This window comes from Erinaceus europaeus, chromosome 15 (genome assembly GCF_950295315.1).
Source record: "Erinaceus europaeus chromosome 15, mEriEur2.1, whole genome shotgun sequence".
Lineage (NCBI taxonomy): Eukaryota > Metazoa > Chordata > Mammalia > Eulipotyphla > Erinaceidae > Erinaceus > Erinaceus europaeus.
Genome location: NC_080176.1, coordinates 36,267,547 through 36,290,150, shown reverse-complemented (window position 1 = coordinate 36,290,150; position 22,604 = coordinate 36,267,547). Strand labels below are relative to the sequence as shown.

Sequence of the window (22,604 nt, the reverse complement as noted above, 5' to 3'; positions counted from 1 at the left end):
AATAGGCATGACAAAACCTGTCTTCATTCCTTTCTATTCAGCTTAGCAAGTACTTTTGAGCTCCAATAGTTAATCAGTTACCAGATTCCACAATCTTTGTTTTTCTGCACTCTGTAGTTCTTGTGGTAAACGGTTCCTCTGATGTACTTTAGATCACCAAATAGGTCAATACTTTCTGTATGTTTAAAGCTAGACAGTTATTTTATCCACAATAAGATTTGCCATTTTAAATTGTTGATATTTAATAACAGCTTGAAAGACATAGTGTCAAAGAAGCAGATGACTTAAGATGAATGTCTAATAGATAAACTATGAGATTATCAAAACCAGCTTTTATAAATGACTATGGTAATGCCCAATTTACAAAAAAAATATAGCAAAAAAGAAGTACATATCAAGTAGTCTTTATCCAGATAAATCAATAGGCAAATATATAAAAAGCAACATTTAACCAGTTTTACATAAAATCTAAGATGCAAGTAATACCAATTAAAAATAGACATCTTGCTCATTATTTCCTTAACCTTCCAAAAGTACATAGAAAATTGAAAAACATAAAGAGTATATTAGCTTACCTTTCACTTTATTTAAGGAATCTCTACTCCTGGTCAAAAGCAGGATGTGTTTCAAGACTGGCTTTCCTTGAAAGATGAACTGAAACAGCAGCAAATCAATAGAAGCCACCTCTCTGGACCACAGAAGAGTTTGCTAGACACCACTGCTATGTGCAAGTGTTCTGCTGCATCTAAGCTATATGCAGAGTGCAGTGGATAACCTAATAAGCCTTTCATTTAACTGGCTAGGCAGGTTTCTACCTTCTGTGGAACATGGACTCAAACCAGAATATGTTGGCATAACAGGTCAGTCAAACCAGTTCTGTAGATCCAGAACCTGTCTAACCAGTTTGCATCAAAGGCTAGCCCAGCAAGCTGCAGCTGCTCCACTCAGCTAAACTTGTACTGGGTGAATTACCCCCACCTCCTGTCAACTCCCAACAAACTGCTCAGAATGTTGTAGCCTCCAGCAAAATAATTCAGAGTTCTAGTAGGCGAGGTTTATCTGTGTCAGGTATAGCGAGAGTCCATTGTTAAACCTCTCCGGTAGACTCTTGAATGTGTATCACTCTCAAAGGTAGAAATCCTTTATTAAGCACTCCAAGGCTTTCTGTAGGTGTGTAGTCCATTTGACTTTTCTTGCTCTAGCTTGGCCTTGAAGGGGGAGATTTATGCTCCTACAACAGTAGTAATCCTAGGAGCTAAAAAGAAAACAAGAGGGGAAAAATAAAGTATAGAGTTTTTTTTCTAATTTTTTAATTTTTATTTATTTTCCCTTTTGTTGCTCTTGTTGTTTTTTATTGTTGTTGTAGTTATTGTTGTTGTTATTGATATCATCATTGTTGGATAGGACATCGAGAAATGGAAAGAGGAGGGGGAGACGGGGGAGAGAAAGATACTTGCAGACGTGTTTCACTGCCTGTGAATCGACACCCCTGAAGGTGGGGAGCCAGGGGCTCGAACCAGGATCCTTACACTGGTCCTTGCACTTCGTGCCACATGCACTTAACCCACTGCGCTACTGCCCAACTCCTGAAGTATAGAGTTTTGATGGAATAATTCACAATTCCCTTTCAAAGTCTTACTCAAGTTGGAGAGGATACAGCCAGGTATGAGAACTGTCAGTAAGTACAGAAACCACTAGTGTGTTGATAAAATTCATCAGAGTAACTCAGGAGATGACCCAGTGTGGAGTTTGATCCCTGGCATCAAGTGTTCCAGTGCCAGAGTGGCGTTCTGTTTTTTTTTTTTTTTTACCAGAGCACTGTTCAGCTCTTGCTTATGGTGGTGCGAGGGCTGGAACCTGGGACTCTGGAACCTCAGGCATGAGAGTCTGTTTGCAAAACCATTATGCTATCTACCCTCCACTCTCTTTTTGTTTTTTGAACCAGAGCACTTCTCAGCTCTAGTTTGCGGTGGTGGGGATTGAACCTAGGACTTTAGAGCCTTAGGCTTGAGAGTCTCTTTGCATAACCATTATGCTGTTTACCTCTGCACTTGTTCTCTTTCTCTCCCTGTCATTCAAGAAAAAGAAAATGTATTAAGAGTAAGGTTATTTAGGAAGTAGGATACCCCCCCCCCCATTCCCATGTGGTGTTTCTAAAAGGGAGCATAAAAGGGACCTCTTCAAGTACCGTTGGGTTTTTATGGTCTTTTTAAAAATTTATTTATTTATTTATGCCTCCAGGGTTATCACTGGGGCTCGGTGCCAGCACTATGAATCCACTGCTTCTGGAGGCTATTTTTCCCATTTTGTTGCCCTTTTTGTGGCTGTTATTGTTACTGTTTTTTTTTTTTTAGCTGTTGTTATTGGATAGGACAGAGAGGAGAGGAGTCGCTTCACCACCTGTGAAGCGACTCCCCTGCAGGTGGGGAGCTGGGGGCTAGAATCGGCATCCTTGCGCTTTGCGCCACAGGCACTTAACCCACTGTGCTACTGCCCAGCCCCTATGGTCTTCTTTAGTCCTACCCCTATTGTTCTTGATTGGTTAATTTACATTTGTAGGATTATGTCGTTTTCAACGGGTTAGGTTGTTTTCGCCGGGCTGGCTTCATGGGCAGGTAACAGACGACCAGGGACTCATAGTTGAGCTGTAGGCAGTATCTCTTTATTCATGCAGGACGCAGCACAATCTAAGCCGAGCTGAGCTAAACTAAGGGTAAAGTACTCTAAAACTCACAATGCTGTCTTTATATATACTTCCCAAGTAGGATGGAAACAGCATGTGACATAGAGAGGGTGGAGAGAAAAGTGACTGGTGAAAATCAGAGTGTGACAAAGAGGGGGCAGATTAGGCAAGAATCCTATCACTGAACCACAAATGCCCTGGAGGGAGGGTGGAACTTGTTAACAGTGGTTATGTAAATAAAATAGTGTTAAGCAGGGGGGATTTAAACCAAATGAAACAGAAGGGGTCTCATGCATACCAACAGGATTAACTCATATAAAGGTAGGGGTCACTTCACTGGTCCTGGGCTCTTAGACTGAGGTTAGGTAGGTCTCCTTTCTAAGAGAGGAGAGGAAGACAGAGAGGAGGAGGGGAAGACAGAGAGGAGGAGAGGAAGACAGACACCTGCAGACCTGCTTCACCACCTGTGAAGCGACTCCCCTGCAGGTGGGGAGCTGGGGGCTCGAATCGGCATCCTTGCGCTTTGCGCCACATGCACTTAACCCACTGTGCTACTGCCCAGCCCCTATGGTCTTCTTTAGTCCTACCCCTATTGTTCTTGATTGGTTAATTTACATTTGTAGGATTAACTCATATAAAGGTAGGGGTCACTTCACTGGTCCTAGGCTCTTAGACTGAGGTTAGGTAGGTCTCCTTTCTAAGTCATTGTGTGTGGTTCCAGCCTATATCACATGATACACATGATTCTAGTTCTCTGTCACATGATACACACCATCTTGGTTTATATTTGTGGTTACCTACTCTTAACAGATTTTCCTTTAGAAACTCAACAGCTGAACATAATTTATTGTTATCTATTATGCACCAGGAATTTTGCTAGGTACAGAGTTATAGATGTGAAAAAGACAAATTTAGGGTGGGGGTAGATAGCATAATGGTTATGCAAAGAGACTCTTAGGCCTGAGGCTCCAAAGTCCTAGGTTTAATCTCTTGCACCACTCATAAACCAGAGTTGAGCAGTGCTCTGGTAAAAATAAATAAGTAAATAAATAAAAGACAAATTTAAGAAGAGATGAAATCAATGTCAAAATCCCTAGTTAAACATGTCTAGTAATGTTTTTGAGCAGGGATGAGTGATACAAGATCACATTTTGACAGAAAATGGTTTGTATTAATGGAGATGTGAGATCTATTATTTTTCCCCCAGAATTTTTCATTTAAAAAGGAAATATAGGAAAAGAAAGAGAGAGCTGAACAATCTCCAGTATATGCAGTATTGATGGATCCTCATACTAGCAAGTCCTTTGCTCTACCTGTTGAGCAGCTTCCCCAGCCTTGTGAAATTTGTTCTTAATTCTTTCCAAGGAATCACCAATTATTTTTATACTTGTGAGGATGGGGAGGGCAAGAAAGCCAGGGCCTGGATCTTCCTACTATCTTTCTCCCGCCATAGTCTTTTTGCCATAGGATCCTTACCAAGACTGTGTTGTTACTCTCTATTGCTGTGGGCTGACCTTTAGGAAAGTGGCAGAGCTTTGAGGCTCTGAGGATTGTTATGCCCAGGAGTTCGAGTCCTGATCTCACACAAAGAAGACCAGAATCACATGCAAGAGCCTTTATTAGGAAGCTTAAGCTTGGGCCACCGACACCCTTCCAAGCAAGGGAAAAGTCTGTGACCCCGATCCTTTCTCGTCCCACCTTTTTATAGTTATCACAGGGTGGTACAGGTGGAAATATTTATGCAGAACAAGGAACAGTTGGTTTCGGGTTAATGGCTGTTCTCAGTATTTGGAACTTTTTTTTAACCCCCCTTGTCTTTTTGTAACTTCTGGGGCCCAATCCTGGGCCAATCTCTGTTTCTGACTACTGTCCTATTATCAATGGTGCATGAGGAACATAAGTACCAGGAACGAAGATTAGAGTCACCAGGAGAGAAAGAGTCTATAGAGTCATGAGCAGACCAGCCAGAGCTTTAGCAGGTGTTTGGGAACAGACTTGAGTTGCCATCTGGTCTTGAACTCTTCTGTCTCTGCTGCATGGATGTGGGAGTGGTGGATCCATGGGCTGATACCATCCACCTTCAGGGCCGTGGGGGTGGCTAAGATGACAGTATACAGTCCTTTCCACTGGGGCTCAAGTGTCTCTTTTTGGTGGCATCTCACCAAGACTGAGTCTCTGGGCTGGAAGGGATGAGGGTTTGGAGGGGGTGCAGCTTCATATATTGCTCTCAGTTTTGGACTCGAGCTATTGTCTGTAAAGAGGCAAGCAGGTTCTGATCATTAATATTAGTGAGGAAGTCTGATCTCAAGGCTGGAATTATGGGAGGGGAACGACCAAACATGATCTCAAATGGGGTCAGCTTTGCAGTATAGGGGGCATTCCTTACTCTATAAAGGACAAAGGGAAGGAGAATTACCCAGTCTACGCCAGTCTCCATAGTTAATTTTGTTAAGGTCTCTTTTAGAGTTCTATTCATCCTTTCTACCTGTCTTGAGCTTTGGGGCTTATAGGCACAATGTAATTTCCATTTTGCCCCAAGGACAGCTACCAAGTTCTGGGTTATCTGGGAAGCAAAGGCTGGACCATTAGCTGAGCCGAAATGAATGGGTGTACCAAACATGGGAAAAATCTCTTTGAGTAGTTTCTTCACCACTGTATGGGCTGTCTCTCTCTTAGTTGGGAATGCTTCAGTCCATCCTGAAAAGCTATCTACAAACACTAACATATATTTATACCCATATTTTCCTGGTTTTACCTCAGTGAAGTCTATCTCCCAGTAGGCACCTGGTCTGGCTCCTTTCTCATGCATCCTGGGACTTCTAGGCTGGTTGCTAGCATTTGCAAGTCTGCAGGCTTTGCATTCTGCAACTATTTCCTTAACCAGTTGGCTCTTATTGCGGATTCTCAGGCTGGCTTTTTGCAAAAGCTTGGCCATTTTTCTTCATCCCAGGTAGGCAGTTCTGTGTATATGCTGAAGCAGGTGTTTGGCCACAGCTTGGGGTAAGATGAGTTTACCATCAGCTGTTACCCACCAGTTACCACACTTGTCAGCGAGAGGTAACTTTTTTATCTGGAGCTCATCTGGTGTATATTTTGGCCCATCAGGCAGGGTGGACTTTCCAGGGTCCGGCAGCCAAAGAGCCAATTCATCAGTTCTTTTTAATGCGACTTGTCTGGCTGTGGTATCCGCTAGGCAGTTGCCCCGCACCACAGGACTTTCTCCCTTTTGGTGCCCAGGGCAGTGTATTATGGCCACCTCATCTGGCATCCAGATAGCCTCTAACAGGTCTAATATTTCTGGTTGGTTTTTGATAGCTTTACCTTCAGCTGTGAGCAGTCCCCTTTCTCAATATATAGCCCCGTGGATGTGGGCTGTGGCAAAGGCATAGCGGCTATCAGTGTAGTTATTAAGTCTTTTCCCTTTCCCAGGTTGAGGGCTTTTGTGAGGGCAATTAATTCAGCATTTTGGGCCGAAGTCCCTGCGGGCAGGGCAGCTGCCCACACAGCCTCATGTTTAGTAGTTACCTCGGCCCCAGCATACCTTACCCCATCTCTGATTAAGCTGCTCCTATCAGTATACCAGTTCACTTCTGTTCCTTTTAAAGGCTGGTCTTTCAAGTCTTCCTGGAGGCTGGATGTGAAGCTCAGAATCTCAGAGCAATCATGTAAGGGAGCGTCTAATTCAGGGTTAGAGAGCAAGGTAGCTGGGTTCAAGGAAGCTTCATCTGTCAAATTTAAGGTAAGGATAGGAACTGGCATGGAGTTGGTGGTCACAACTACTGGTTCTTGGGGTTGAAAGTAATGGTTGCTCCCATCTTAAAAAGCAGGTCTCTCCCAAGAAGGGGGTAGGGGCATTGGGGAATAAGCATAAAAGAATGAGATACCTGTCCCTTCCTCAAGTCCACAGTCCTCTGAGTAGTCCAGGAATATTGTTTCATTCCAGTTGCTCCTTGTACCCAGGTCTTTTGTTTGGATAGTTTTCCCATGGACTGGGTTAACACTGAATGTTGAGCCCCCATACTAAAAAGCTAACAGGTTTCCCCTCTATTGTTAAAGTTATCCTGGGTTTGGGGAGGGGACTCGAACCCCATCGGCCCTAGTCACTGAGCTCACCCAGTTCTAGAATTTTTGTCTTATTGGCCCAAGTGTCCTTTTGTCTCCCCTTTCTTCTTGGACACTCTCTGGCCCAGTGACCCATCTCCCTGCAGTATGCACACTGATTTTTAAGGAGCTTCTTTTCTCCCTCCCCATATGGACTTCTGCTCTTTTCAAACCTTTGGGAAGGATGGGCCTCTCTGCCTTTCCACCAAGGGCATTCTGCGGTAGCTGCCAACAATACCTTAGTGAGGTTGCGAGCCTGTTGCTCATTAGCTGCTGTCATTGTCCGTAACTGGCGTTCTTCAGGGGTCTGTCAGTTGTTAAAGACTTTCTCCGCTACTGCCGGTAGTTCCTGTAAAGACTTATCTGCTAATCTATCTTTTCTGGAGTTTTTTCTGGATATCTTGGTTTACAAAGGCCATAATTACTGCTGACTTATTCTCTGGAGCTTCTGGATCTAGGGAGTGAACATTAGATATGCCTCCATAATTCTTTCTAAGAAAGCAGCTGGGGTTTCTGTCTTTTCCTGTTGCACACTACTAATCTTAGTCAAATTGGTGGGTCAGCGTGCCACTGCCCGGAGACCACCCATTAGAGTCTGGCAATTGACCTGGAGCTTCTCCTTACCTTCAGGTGAGTTAAAATCCCAGGTGGGTCTTGTAAGAGGGAAACTGGCATCTATCAGGGCTGGGTTTAAGGTGGAGTTCCTGTCTGCCCCAGGCACAAGTTTTCAGGCTTCCCAGAGGATCCTTTCTCTTTCTTCCATGGCAAAAAGAATCTGTAAAAGCTGCTGGCAGTCGTCCCAGGTTGGCTGATGGGTAAAAACAACAGAATCTAACAGATCAATGAGTGCTGCTAGTTTTTCTGAATACTTAGGGTACTGCATTTTCCAATTATAAAGGTCACTAGTAGAAAACGGCCAATATTGTACCAATTGTTCACCATTCTCATTCGGGGATCCTAGGGCTCAGAAGGGAAGGGCCACTGAATCGGGTTCTCTGGGCTATATGGGATCTCGTATGAGGAGGGCTCTGTAAGTCCTGGCCTGCTGCCGGGGGGTTTCTGTGGGACTGTGCTGGGCTAGCTTTGAGGGCGGAAGAGAGACAACCAAGAACTCATGGCTGAGCGGGAACGCAATTCAATGTTTATTGATCAGAAAAGAATCTGTATTTATACTTTCCAGGAAGGAAGTGGCAGGGTGGAAAAAAGAAGTGACTAGGAGAGGGGGTGGAGTGGAAAAAGAGCGTGAACCAGTGGGGAGTAAACCAATGCCCTGCAGGCAGGGCGGATCTCAGGCAAGACAGTGATTATGTAAATAGATCACAGCATCAAGCAATGCAGCATACCTGGCATAGTCATTTCCTTTCCCCTTGCCACTTCCAGTGAAGGGATGCATAAAAGGTGATGTATCTAATCAATAAACGAGAGCATATTGCGTTCCTGCTAAGCCACAAGTTCCTGGTCTCCTCTCTCCAGCGAAGCTAGCCCGGCAGGACTGGGGGAGGTTGAGGTTGGTAAGGAGGAGGGTGCTCTAGGTGATCTTTGGGACCACTTTGGAGAATAGGCTAGGAGGGGGAAGTGAGAGGGGGTGCGGCAGGGGCAGTAGGTTGACAATGAGAATCATTTAAAGCAAGAAAGGTGGGTCACGAACCCTGTGGAGGAAGAAAAAGTTTTAGTCAAGGGGGGGTTCTCTACCAGATCCTGCCAAGTAAGGATATAAGAAATCTGGTCTGGGTGTCCTGGATGTCTGAAGATGACATCTTTGGTGGCATAGATAGTAGGCAGGTCCCAGGTTCCTTCTGGGGTCCAATTGGTAGAGAAGGTTGGCCACTCATTTTGACAATAAGTGATCATCTGGTCCTGTTTTACCTCGAGACCCAAATTATGAGCTCTATGTTTGAATTTTCTAAAATGATTCAGGACCTTAGAGGAGTCGAAGTAGCCTGACTCCTGACTTTGGACTTAAAGACAAAACTGATAATGAATACAGAGACAACACACACAAAGAAAATACAGAAACAACTCACACAAAGAAAATACAGAGACAACATACTCAAAGAAAACTCCAGTGGCCCAGCTGCCAACACTCTGAACCAACAGATGGGAGGACGGCCTCTCGCTGCAGCTTCCCTACAGATGGGAGAACATCCTTTTGCTGCTTCATGAGCGCCACCCACTCTCCCCTTCCATTTTTGCGAGGGGGATTCAATCCCCTACAACAGGATCTGGGACATCTCCCAGGACCCTGGACCTGGAGCCACTCAGCGAGTCCGCCTTCAACTCAAAGGGTCTCTCGCTACAGATACGTGAAGGCTCAGTGAAGCTGGCATTCATTTAGTGAGATGAGGACCCCGGACAAGCCCCCATATGTTATGCCCAGGAGTTCGAGTCCCCATCTCACGCAAAGAAGACCAGAATCACATGCAATAGCAAAAGCCTTTATTAGGAAGCTTAAGCTTGAGCCGCCGACACCCTTCCAAGCAAGGGGAGAGTCTGTGACCCTGATCCTTTCTCGTCCCACCTTTTTATAGTTATCACAGGGTGGGTATAGGTGAAAATATTTATGCAGAACAAGGAACAGTTGGTTTCCGGTTAACAGCTATTCTCAGTATTTGGAACTGTTCTTTTTTAATCTCATAAGGATGTTCCTATGTTTCCAGAGTCATACCAAGTATTGGAGCTACATCCAAACCAATTCCTGGAAGCCTCCAGTCCAAACCTAGTCTTTTTGGGGAATCTAGTTCATTCCCGAGCAGGGGATGGGGAGCTGGTCATTCTTATGTGAATCAAATCATATTATATACCATAGGAACAGAAAAAGAAACAAGTATGATTGAGTATGGGGAAGACTTTACAATGATGACCTAAGATTTTCTGCCACAGGATTACAAAAGTTTGTGGTAACAATAAAATAAATGCCTTTGATTTGATTAAACAGTGAAAATTTTAAGTACCTGAGGGCATCGTTACTTCTAAACTTGGTACTGTAGGGGGACTTCCAGAGGTGTGGCCAAGGAGGGGCTGCAGCCATGTTTCACTCTCTCTGGTCAACTAGGAAAAGCAATGAAAATCACCTGAAAACTCAACAAAATATAACCAGAATTTCTTCTGAAACTCACTAAGCCACAGGTGAGTACAGACACATGTGGCTTGTGGACAGAAAAGGCGGAGAAGGAGAGATCCTCAGGATTAAAAGGCCTTACCAGGGATGGCTGGCACCAGACTGGGAGAGTGACAGCTGAGGCTCACCACTTCTGGGAATGGTTAAAAAAAAGAAAAAAAAAAAGAAAAAAAAACAGTTAAAAAAGAAAACCACCTAAGCCACAGGTGGGTACAGGACATGTGGCTTGTGAGTAGAAAGGAGGGAAAGTGGAGCATTGCTCCAAAGTAAATGACTCTGGGGTGAGTTGGGGGAGGGTTCATGTCCTGGGAACATAATGGATGAGTACCTAATGGGGGTTGTATTATTATGTGGAAAACTGGGAAATGTTATGCATGTACAAACTGTTGTATTTACTGTTGACTGTAAAACATTAATCCCCCAATAAAGTAATTTAAAAAAAAAGGGAAGGGAATGATTTCCCAGGACTAAAAACTGGTGCTCAGGGACAGCTGGCACCAAACTGGGAGACTGGCAGCCAATCTCAAATCAAAATTTAGCTACCACCTTGGTCAGATCAAAGTGGATCAAAGCTATTAGTCCAGAAACCATTCAAATTTATAGAAGAAAATGCCAATGAAACTTTGCAGGAGGAACTTCACATCAAAGATGTATTTGGAGACTCGACCCCCTAGGCATGGTAAATTAAAACAAGAGTAAATAAATTGGATTACATGAAATTAAAAAGCTTCTACACATCGAAAAGCAAACTACACAAGGATAACCAGGCAGCCCAGTAAAGGGGAGAATATATTTGCACATCATACATCAAATGGCTGATATCAAATATCTCTACAGAATTGGTACAGATCTACAAAAGAAACAAAAAATAACCCAATTAAAAAGTGGGCCAGGGCCATGTGGTGGCACATCTGGTTAAGCACATACATTACTATGCCTAAGGATCCAGGTTCAAGCCCCTGGTCCCCATCTGCATGGGGCAAGTTTCATGAGTACTGAAGAAGGGCTGCAGGTGTCTCTCTGTCTCTTTCCCTCTCTATCTCCCCCCTCTCAATTTCTGTCTCTACCTAGTAATAAATAAAAGAATTAAAAGAGAGAAAGGCATATTTAAAAAAAGTGGTTCAAAGAACTAAACAGTTTTCTGAAGAGATACACGTGGCCCACAGATGCATAAAGAAATATTCCACTTCACTTATCATTAGAGAAATGCCAATTAAAACTACACTGAGCTTCCATCTCACACCTGAGAGAATGGCTTATACAAATAAACCAGGAAATGGCAGTTGTTAGAGAGCTTGTGGAGAAAGAGGAACTCTGCTACATTGCTGATGGGAATGCAGATTGGTACAGCTTCTTTGGAACATTGTAAAGTCCTTAAACAAATAAAAATGGAATTACCTTATGTTCCAGCAATACCACTTTTAAGCATTTATTCAGTGGACAGATACTCAAGCACTAATATGAAGGGAAATTTGCACTAGTATGTTCATAGCTGCATTAGTCACAGTAGTCAAAGAGTGGAAACAACCTAAATGCCCACTGACAGATAATTGGATAAAGAAGTTATTGGAGTGGTCTGGGAGGTGGTGCAGTGGATAAAGCATTGGATTCTCAACCATGAGGTCCTGAGTTTGATTCCTGAGTTTGATTCCCAGACATTACTCTGGTACCTTCTCTCCTCCTATCTTTCTCATGAATAAATAAATTCTTTAAAAAGTAAGTTATTAGATACATATATATTCCATGGAAAATTACTCTGTGGTAAAAAGAAAAAAAAGATGATATTGTGTCCTTTGGGACAAAATGGATGGGACTGAAGGTGATTATGCTTAGCAAAGTAAGTAAAGAGATGAAAGACAAGACAACTACCAGATGGTTTCACTCATGGAATCTAGAGATCTGATTCACATAAACTTGCCAAAAAAAAAAAAAATCCAAACAAAATAGAAGCAAGCATTTGTGAGAACTGTGCTGGTTATCTTTGGGAGATTGGAGGGTGGGGATACTGAACTTTGGTGGTGAATATGGTGTAGAACTATATTCTTACATTCTTGTAACAAACTATTAATAGCAAATAAAAATTATTTTAAAAACTGGTACTGTAAAATATTAACCCCCTCAATTAAAAATGGTAATAAGGTTATTTTCTAGGGCAGGGGTCAGCAAAGGATCAAAGGAGAAATAATTTAGGATAGATTGTTCAATGTCCGGATGTCCTTGTGCTCTTATAGTATCGCCTTCCCTTACTGCTACCTAGAAATGGCATCTATATCAGCATGTGTTATCTGACATCCGTTTATTTCTCTCATATCCCTATCCATCCATCTATCTATCCATCCATCCATCCATAATCTATCATCTCTATCACTGTCTATCTATTCTATCATCTATCTTATCTATTATATATCTATTACCTATCTACCAACCATATATCATCACTTATCATCTATTATCTGTCCCTACTATAAACCAGTTTTTATTTTTTTATTTATTTTAAAAAGGAGACATTAACAAAACCGTAGGATAGGAGGGGTACAACTCCACACAATTCCTACCACCAGATCTCCCTATCCCATCCCCTCCCCTGATAGCTTTTCTATTCTTTATCTCTCTGGGAGTATGGACCCAAGGTCATTGTGGGTTACAGAAGGTGAAAGTTCTGGCTTCTGTAATTGCTTCCCCACTGAACATGGACATTGACTGGTCGATCCATACTCCCAGTCTGCCTCTCTCTTTCCGTAGTAGGGTGGATCTTTGGGGAAACGGGTCCCAGGACACATTGATGGGGTTGTCTGTCCAAGGAAGTCTGGTTGCCATCATGCTGGCATCTGGAACCTGGTGGCTGAAACGAGAGTTAACATACAAAGCCAGTTTATGTTTCTCAATTTGAACAATCATGGACCTAAAGGCTGGAATAGTGCAGATGAAGCGTTGGGGGGGTTACTCACTGCACACTCTTGTGTACTTTTGCTTTCAGGTATATATTTTGCCCTAGTTTATGGATACATGTGAACATATGCTCTATTTCATGGGACCTGGTCTATATTTAGGTTTTGGGACTTTGTTAGGAAGTGAACCACCTGGAACGGAATTAGAGAATACTATGAAAGGAAATGTCTCACCCAAGTAATGAAGCTAAAGGGTTGTCATTTCACACCTGAAGTCTTTGGACACAGTCTAAAGTGAAGCATGCTGAGGTGGCACTTGTTGTGTTGATTAGGTTGGGATCGGCGGATGCAGTAGTATTTGGTATGAATTGAGAGAAGCATGCAGGAAAGTGCACCCCACCCTAAGGCTCCAGGACAGGGGAAAATATAGGCTCTATAGTGGAAATGTGAGGTTCTTTCTGTCTTAGGGTTCAAGAAGACAATAGATAGTTATTGTTATTATCACATTATTTGGTAATTGGGTTAACTTTGAAAAGTCCCTTTGTTAAGATTTGCAGTATTTTACCCAGCATCTTGTATATAGCTGTGCCACCGGTTGCTTCTGTTCTCCCTGGTCTAGGCTTTTGAGAGAGTCAACATATCAAAGACTCAGCCTATGTATTAAAAAGACTCAGTCTGTGCTTTAAAAAGTTTGAGACATACAATCAGTTTTCCCCTCTCATGTTAATTAGTGATTTATATGACTACAAATTAATAGGAGTGTACATAAACACCATTCCCACCACCAAAAGACTGTGTCCCATCCCGCCAATCCCCCACTCCCCACATAAACCAGTTTTAAAGAGAGTCGTGAGACTCATCAGCTCACTTGACTAGTTTGCTGCTTTGCCATGTTCCAAGCCAGGTTCAAGTCTTGCCCCTGCTGAACTAAAGGAAGCATTGTCACTCTGATCTCTTTCAATCTCTTTCTGCCTCTCTGGTTCTATCTAAAAATAGAGAGAGACAGAAAGAGAGAGAGAAGGAGAGAAGAGAGAGAAAAGAGAGATAGAAGAGATAATATAATTGAACAATTTTTTAATTAATGAGAAAAAATCCAGTATATTTTATACTGTTCCTATATCTGTTGTCTTAGAGTAGTTGTAAGAAATATTAGATTAAATTTAAAAAATACTTTGGCAAATATTCACTTTTATTTTATAAGCACACATTATATTTATTAAAGTAGATCCTATTCTGGGTCTGAGACCAACCTATACAAAGTGTATTTTCTAACCACAATGAAATTAAATTTGAAGTCAATAAAAGAATGATATATGGAAACTATCTAAAAATAAATCAAATAACACACCGAAATAATTTATGATGAACTAAATTGAGAAAGAAGGGAGTATTCTGAGACAAATGATAGTCTGGATAGCTGTAGGAACAGTTTTTTGTTGTTGTTGTTATTTCATACAGCATCATTAACTTAACCATTAGGAAAAGAGGAAGACTGTCGTGTCCAGTGGACATAATTACATTTCCACAAGTCAAATAAAGACTAGCTGAATTATTTTTGTACAGTGTAGTTAATTTGAACCTTGGAAATTTTTCTATTTGATGCAAGCTAAATAGAAAATCGTCTCCTAGCATTGTTTGAGTATCATCAAATGAGGAAGACAAACTTAGTATAAGAGCATATTGGCAGCTGCAGGAAAAATGTGCACAGACATTCATACGGCCAGTACTCATGTAGGAGTTTGCAGCATAGTATACTAGAGCTAGTAAAACCCTATAGTTATGAAATTTGGGACACGTACTTGAATAAACCCAAATTAGAGCATTTGATTCTGAACTTGTGTCAGTTACTCTTAGGACTTATAAACATGGACACATTAGTTCTTTAACATATTAAGCTTTATTTGCTTTATTTTCTTTATTGGGATTAATGGTTTACAGTAAAATACAGTAGGTTGTACATGTGCAACATTTCTTACTTTTCCACATAACAGTTCTACCCCCTCTATGTCCTCCTCTGCCATCATGTTCCAGGACCTGACCCCACCCACACCCCTGAGTCTTTTACTTTGATGAAAAACACCAGATTTGCTTTACTTATTAAGTAAGGAATCTTGATGGGATACATTAAAAATATCTAAGGACATCAACATTTTTATCCTATTTCTTTTGGGTAAGGAAGCAAAAATATATAGAAACAAAGTTCAACTAGAACAACCAAGATGAATGTTTCAGAAGAGTATTTTTTAAATGCAAGCTACTTGTAGGTTGTTTTCTGTTTTCTCCAGTTGCTAACACTGAGATATGGAGCCAACCATGCCTGACTTATTAGAAATGTGCTCCAGTATAAAGCATAAAAGGAGCTTGGGAGGCAGGGCCAGAAAGAAAACTAAGAAAATGAGATAGGGCCTGCAAGGTAGCTCACGTGCATAGGTGTCTGCTTTGCCATGTATGCAGCACAGTCTCCAGACTGCCTCCCTACACTCAGGGGATGCTTCACTGTCTTTCTCTCCCTGTCTTTCTGTCTCTGTTTCTATTTGCAGAAGTTGACCTGGAGCAGTGAAGCCCCAGTGACAATGAAAAAATAAAAACAAAAACAAAACAAAACAACCCCCCGCCCCCAGGAGCTTATTGTAACATCAGCTTGGTTCCAGAAAGCTCTAGCTCATAAATTACAAGGGGCATTTCCATTCCTATGAGGGGTCAAAGGATGTAGACTTTCTTGATCCTGAACCAAGCACTGGCTACTCCAGGGGGGCATAAACATCCAGGTCTTTACAGCTTTCATCATCTCCATGACAAGGGACTATAGTAACTCAAGAACCTTTCTTTGAAGGAAGTTGCCAGTACTGCAGCATTGACTTCTCTTCCAGTCAACATAGAGATAAAGAACTTAGAATTTACCTTGCCACTAAAGTTACAAGGGTGACAGGAACAAAAGAGTTGTTTTCTTTTTTTTTTTTTCCCACCGCCCAATCTCCATATCCCACCCCCTCCCCCGATAGCTTTCCCATTCTCTATCCCTCTGGGAGCATGGACCCAGGGTCATTGTGGGTTGCAGAAGGTAGAAGGTCTGGCTTCTGTAATTGCTTCCCTGCTGAACATGGGCGTTGACTGGTCGGTCCATACTCCCAGTCTGCCTCTCTCTTTCCCTAGTAGGGTGGGTCTCTGGGGAAGCTGAGCTCCAGGACACATTGGTGGGGTCTTCAGTCCAGGGAAGCCTGGCCGGCATCCTGGTGGCATCTGGAACCTGATGACTGAAAAGAGAGTTAACATACAAAGCCAAACAAATTGTTGAGCAATCATGGACCCAAAGCTTGGAATAGTGGAGAGGAAGTGTTAGGGAGGGTACTCACTGCAAACTCTAGTGTACTTCTGCTTTCTTACTTTGGTGCCATACTCCAAACTCAGTCAATTTCTGCTTTGCGTTTCTACTTCTTCTTTTTTTTTTTTTTTTTTTACATGCATAACATTCCCCAGATTCCCATTTAACAATACAAACCCCACTATTTCATTCATCATTTTTCATGGACCTGTATTCTCCCCACCCACCCACCCACCCCAGAGTCTTTTACTTTGGTGTAATACTCCAATTCCATTTCAGGTTCGACTTGTGTTTTCTTTTCTAATCTTGTTTTTCAACTTCGGCCTGAGAGTGAGATCATCCCGTATTCATCCTTCTGTTTCTGACTTATTTCACTCAACATGCCAAGATCGGCTGAAAACGGTGAAGTCACCATTTTTAACAGCTGAGTAGTATTCCATTGTGTATATATACCACAACTTGCTCAGCCACTCATCTGTTGTTGGACACCTGGGTTGCTTCCAGGTTTTGGCTATTACAAATTGTGCTGCCAAGAACATATGTGTACACAGATCTTTTTGGATCGATGTGTTGGGTTCCTTAGGATATATCCCCAGGAGGGGAATTGCAGGGTCATAGGGTAGGTCCATTTCTAGCCTTCTGAGAGTTCTCCAGACTGTTCTCTACAGAGGTTGGACCAATTGACATTCCCACCAACAGTGCAGGAGGGTTCCTTTGACCCCACACCCTCTCCAGCATTTGCTGCTGTTACCTTTTCTGATGTGTGACATTCTCACAGGAGTGAAGTGATATCTCATTGTTGTCTTGATTTGCATTTCTCTGACAATCAGAGACTTGGAGCATTTTTTCATGTGTTTCTCAGCCTTTTGGATCTCTTCTGTGATGAATATTCTGTCCAAGTCCTCCCCCCATTTTTGGATGGGGTTATTTGTTGTCTTGTTATTGAGTCTGGCAAGCTCTTTATATATGTTGGTTATTAAACTCTTATCTGATGTATGGCATGTAAAGATCTTCTCCCATTCTGTGAGGGGTCTCTTGATTTGGGTAGTGGTTTCTTTTGCTGTGAAGAAGCTTTTTAATTTGATGTAGTCCCATAGGTTTATACTTGCCTTAGTCTTCCTTGTAATTGGATTCGTTTCATTGAAAATGTCTTTAAAATTTATGCGGAAAAAAGTTCTTCCAATATTTTCCTCTAAGTATCTGATAGTTTCTGGCCTAACATCCAAGTCCTTGATCCACTTGGAATTTACTTTTGTATTTGGTGAAATACAGTGATTCAGTTTCATTCTTCTGCATGTTTCAACCCAGTTTTCCTAGCACAATTTATTGAAGAGAGCCTCCTTCCCCATTTAATAATTTGGGCCTCTTTATCAAAAATTATATTACCATAGGTGTGGGGGTAAGACCAATTAATTTTAATACAGTCAATTCTTCTTCTTCTAGCGTTTGCCCTTCTTCCATAGCCAGTTAATGGCTTTGAAAGTGACTGGGATCCATGTGGATTCAGTCGGCTAGGAAGGATCGTCAGTTTCCCCAATGAATGGGTACTCACGGGATGCACCACAGGAAGGTCGATCCAAATACAGTCAATCATATACAAAGACAGCTTCTTTAGTCTGTGATGCTGAGAGAGCTGGATAGTCACATGCAGAAGAGTGAATTTTTTTGCATGTGTGCTATGTTGCAAAGAGACCTCTCAGTTTCAGTCCATTTGTTAAAAATTCTATACACTTAGTGAGAGCAGGAGAAACACCAAAGGATCACTTCACCATCTATGGAATTCTCTTTGGTGCTTTCTATCGTCTCCTCATGTAGTGAACTCAGGACCTCACATATACTAATAAATGCACTCTGTTGGCTGAGCTATTTCATGGCCCTATAAATGAAAGGCTTTGCATTCCACCACCCTCCAAAAAAAAAAAAAAAAGACTTTCAGGGTCTGGGTGGTCGGTGGTGGTGCGTCCGGTTAAGCACATTTAGTACTAAAACGACCTGGGTTTGAGTCCCTGGCTCCCCACATGCAGGGGGGATGTCTCACAAGCAATGAAGCAGGTCTGCAGGTGTCTGTTTTTCTCTCTACCCCTCTCTCTCCCCCTCTTCTCTCAATTTCTCCCTGTCTTATCCTATAAAATGGGGGGAAAATGGTCGCCAGGAGTAGTGGATTCCTAGTGTTGGCTCCAAGCCCCAGTGATAACCCTGGAGACAAAAAAAGACTTTCCATTAAACAACCTAGGAGTCATTTATTTTACACTAGTATTTTTCAACATATTTGATCTCAGAAAATTCTTTTTTATAGTGAGCGTGCATAATTTTTTTTGCTGCTGTTGTTGCCACCAACATTATTGCTGCTGCTTGGTTCCATTGTTCCTGGCAGCCTTTTCTTTTTTTCTTTCTAGATAGAAGAAATGAGACAGGAGAAGAGACTGCATAGCATCACTTTACCCCTGATAAAGTGACCTCTGTTAATGTTCTCCCCTGTAGTTACCTGGACCTTGAACCCAGGTCATCTCACATGGTAACAAATTTTGGGTGGACCATTTTCTGGCCTCTACCAGCATACTTATCAACCTTCCTACCTATCAACCTTCTTCCAAACTGTGTGATGTATGCTGCACAACACTATTTTGAATAAACAGGATGGCACCATTGGTCACTGTGTTGTGGTTCTAAATGTCATATCTGAAATAGCAGAAGGTGTGGCTAAAACTTCTAATCATTTTTATATAATTTTTATTTATAAAATGAGACACTGACAAAAACCATAGGATAAGAGGGGTACAACTCCACAGAATCCCCACCCCCAGAACTCCATATTCCATCCCCCATCCTGATAGCTTCCTTATTTTTTATCCCTCTGGGAGTATGGACCCAGGGTCATTGTGGGTTGCAGAAGGTGGAAGGTCTGGTTTTCATAATCCCATAATTTTATACTCATCTTTACTGTTTATTTTTCAACTCTCTTTATATGTACATTACACAAGTCTTTATAAAAAACAGGGATTTTAAGATTCTATAGGTTTATATAGAGATGTAGGAATTTCAGAAGAAGGGAGTCATGTGGATGAAATGAAGATAGTCTCATAATTTGCATTCTCTCTCTGAGGTGCATGGTTGCTTATTTTATCATCTGCTTACAAGTTTAATTTTCTTTCATTGCTAACTTGAGTGTCAACTGCAATATCCCAATATTTGAAATCTGGATAATGTTACATGATCTATATTCTACACTTAGTGGAACTATGAAGGCATTTGAAATTTCTCAGTCATTGGCAGTGATCTAAAAGGATGGGAGGAGAATTTTAGGTTGACATTCTTTTTTTTTTTAATTAAAAAAAAATTTTTTTAAAAATATTTATTTATTTATTCCCTTTTGTTGCCCTTGTTGTTTTATTGTTGTAGTTATTATTGTTGTTGTCGTCGTTGTTGGATAGGACAGAGAGAGATGGAGAGAGGAGGGGAAGACAGAGAGGAGGAGAGAAAGATAGACACCTGCAGACCTGCTTCACCGCCTGTAAAGCGACTTCCCTGCAGGTGGGGAGCCGGGGTTCGAACCGGGATCCTTATGCCGGTTCTTGTGCTTTGCGCCACCTGCACTTAACCCACTGTGCTACAGCCCGACTCCCTAGGTTGACATTCTTCTGGACACCTCTGACTCCAGGTGCTTATCTCCATGTGTAAGAGATCTTTTTGAAGAAGATTTTGGAATTTATATCACATCAGATACTGACTGCTGGAGAGAACTCTGACATTTCCTGAGAAATTTTCTTTATCCTTTATTCACAAAAGACCTTCTACTTCAAACTTTCCTATTGAATTCTTTCTCCTCCCTTTAGGAGGGATTTTTTTTTTCTGGTACCATACAGAGTAGTTTTACATTACCCTTTGTTTCTGTGGCTTTTTTAAAAAAATTCTTTATTGGGGAATTAATGTTTTACATTTGACAGTAAGTACAATAGTTTGTACATGCATAACATTTCCCAGTTTTTTATATAACAATACAACCCCCACTAGGTCCACTGTCATCCTTTTTGGACCTGTATTCTCCCCACCCCCACCCCCAACCCCACCCCAAAGTCTTTTACTTTGGTGCAATATGCCAATTCCAGTTTAGTTTCTACTTGTGTTTTCTCTTCTGATCTTGTTTTTCAACTTCTGCCTGAGAGTGAGATCATCCCATATTCATCCTTCTGTTTCTGACTTATTTCACTTAACATGAATTTTTCAAGTTCCATTCAAGATTGGCTGAAAACGGTGAAGTCACTGTTTTTAATAGCTGAGTAATAATCCATTGTGTATATATACTCTGTGGCTTTTGATACTTGGGATTTAACATTCGACTATAAACAGTCTAAAACAAGGGTATGTTCCTTGGTATTAATTTGCTAGTTTTGCTATGACAAAGTTCCACAGACTAGGTGACTTAGATATCTGTGGCTTAGGAGGTGGTTCAATTCCTGGCACTGCATGTAACAGAGTGATGCTCTACTTCTCCCTCATTTTTCACTCAAACCCCACCAGTGTGTCCTGGAGCTCTGCTTCCCCAGAGACCCACCCTACTAGGGAAAGAGAGAGGCAGACTGGGAGTATGGACCGACCAGTCAACGTCCATGTTCAGTGGGGAAGCAATTACAGAAGCCAGACCTTCCACCTTCTGCAACCCACAATGACCCTGGGTCCATGCTCCCAGAGGGATAGAGAATGGGAAAGCTATTGGGGAGGGGGTGGGATATGGAGATTGGGTGGTAGGAATTGGGTGGAGTTGTACCCATTCTACCCTATGGTTTTGTTAATTTATCCTTTCTTAAATAAAAAATAAATTTAAAAAACTTAAGAAGAAGAGGAGGAGGAGGAGGAGGAAGAGGAGGAGGAGGAAGAGGAGGAGGAGGAAGAAGATGAGGAGGAGGAGGAGGAGGGGAATGAAGAGAAGGAGGAAGGAGAAGGAGGAGGAGGAAGGAGGAGGAAGAGAAGGAGGAGGAGGGGGATGAAGAGAAGGAGGAAGGAGAAGGAGGAGGAGGAGGAGGAAGAGGAGGAGGAGGAAGAGGAGGAGGAGGAAGAAGATGAGGAGGAGGAGGAGGAGGGGAATGAAGAGAAGGAGGAAGGAGAAGGAGGAGGAGGAAGGAGGAGGAAGAGAAGGAGGAGGAGGGGGATGAAGAGAAGGAGGAAGGAGAAGGAGGAGAAGGAGGAAGGAGGAGGAGGAGAAGAAGAAGAGGAGGAGGAGGAGGAGAAATAAAAAATAGTGATGGAGGTAGAATGGTCTCAGAAACGAAAAGGTACAACTTCTATTAGACTGGAGGGGTGAATGGTGTTGAGTTTACCCAAGAATTCAGGTAAGATGAAAATTTAAGAATGCTTTGGAATTGGCAATTAGGAGGTAGGTCACTGTGACCTTTGTAAAGCAGTTTTTGGGGGAGTGTTGATAAACAGACTTTTGAGTTACAAGAAAGGAAGTAACTATGAAAGGGAGGGCGGGCAAGGGAATGGGGGAGAGATACAAAAGATAAATGCTCAGTAAACATCAATTCATAAATAAATACAATACCTTATTTAAGATTATTATTATGAATGTAGATATTGCTCATTTCTTCAAGCCACACCTGAGTTCTTTCTGCTATAAGTTACACCTTATTCTTTCTCTTCAAAAATATTTTTCCCTGTCTGGACTTTGCTGGGGATTTATGTCTGTGTGGTTGTGTGATTCTATCAATCCTTGTGGAGAGAGAGAGAGAGCGAGAGAGTATTAGCAGAGTTTGTTTCTTCTGAGTATCTTTAGCCAAGGATCTGTTCCAGGTCTCTGCCTTGTAGATGATTATCTTCATTGACAACTATCTTCTGCCTTTATTTAGTATGTTTCTGTATCTAAATTTCCTGGACTTACAAGGACAATAATATTGGATTAGGATCCACCCTAATGACTTAATTTTCATTTAATTATGTCTTTAAAGATCTTATCTTCAAATATAGTCATGGGAATTATTGTTTCAACATACAGATTTTGGGAGGGGAGACATAATTTAGTATATAGCACTGGTATTCATTGTTAAGATAATATAATTTTTGTTACTTTTATAAATTTACAGAGGAGAAAAAAAATCTTCCTTTTAGCAGTTTAGTCTATGCAAGCATACTTAGCTGACTAGAATTGAGCCCTAACCCCAAATTCCGAGGTGGAAGTATCAGATTGTCCAGGATTATATATCCACCCCAGACCACTCAGCTTTAGCCAAGACCAGGCTAGTTAATACTTATGAGGTGGTGTAGTCTTGTTGACCAGCAAAGTGAAAATAGTTATTCACTGGTAATAACCTAAACTATTATCTATCATTATGAAGTCAGTGTAAGTTAACATTTATTTTGAATTGAGTAGAAAAGAACAACTGATATATCTTCCAATTTTGTGCTGGAAACTGTTTCAACAATAATATAAGCTATTGAAGATATATAGCTTAGAAAATTTTAGGGTCATCATGACTCTGAAGAGAAAAACTCAAACTG

General features: G+C 41.7%; 1 protein-coding gene across 2 annotated transcripts in view; it reads right to left on the bottom strand.

The window, feature by feature from the left end:
* Positions 1–739, bottom strand: part of RBBP8 (RB binding protein 8, endonuclease) — a 132,776-nt gene extending 132,037 nt beyond the window's left edge. For both annotated transcript variants that reach the window (XM_060173577.1, XM_060173575.1), the window contains exon 1: positions 576–739. The gene's annotated coding sequence lies outside the window, so the exon portion shown is untranslated. The remainder of the gene's footprint in view (positions 1–575) is intronic.
* Between the last annotated feature and the right edge of the window lie 21,865 nt (positions 740–22,604).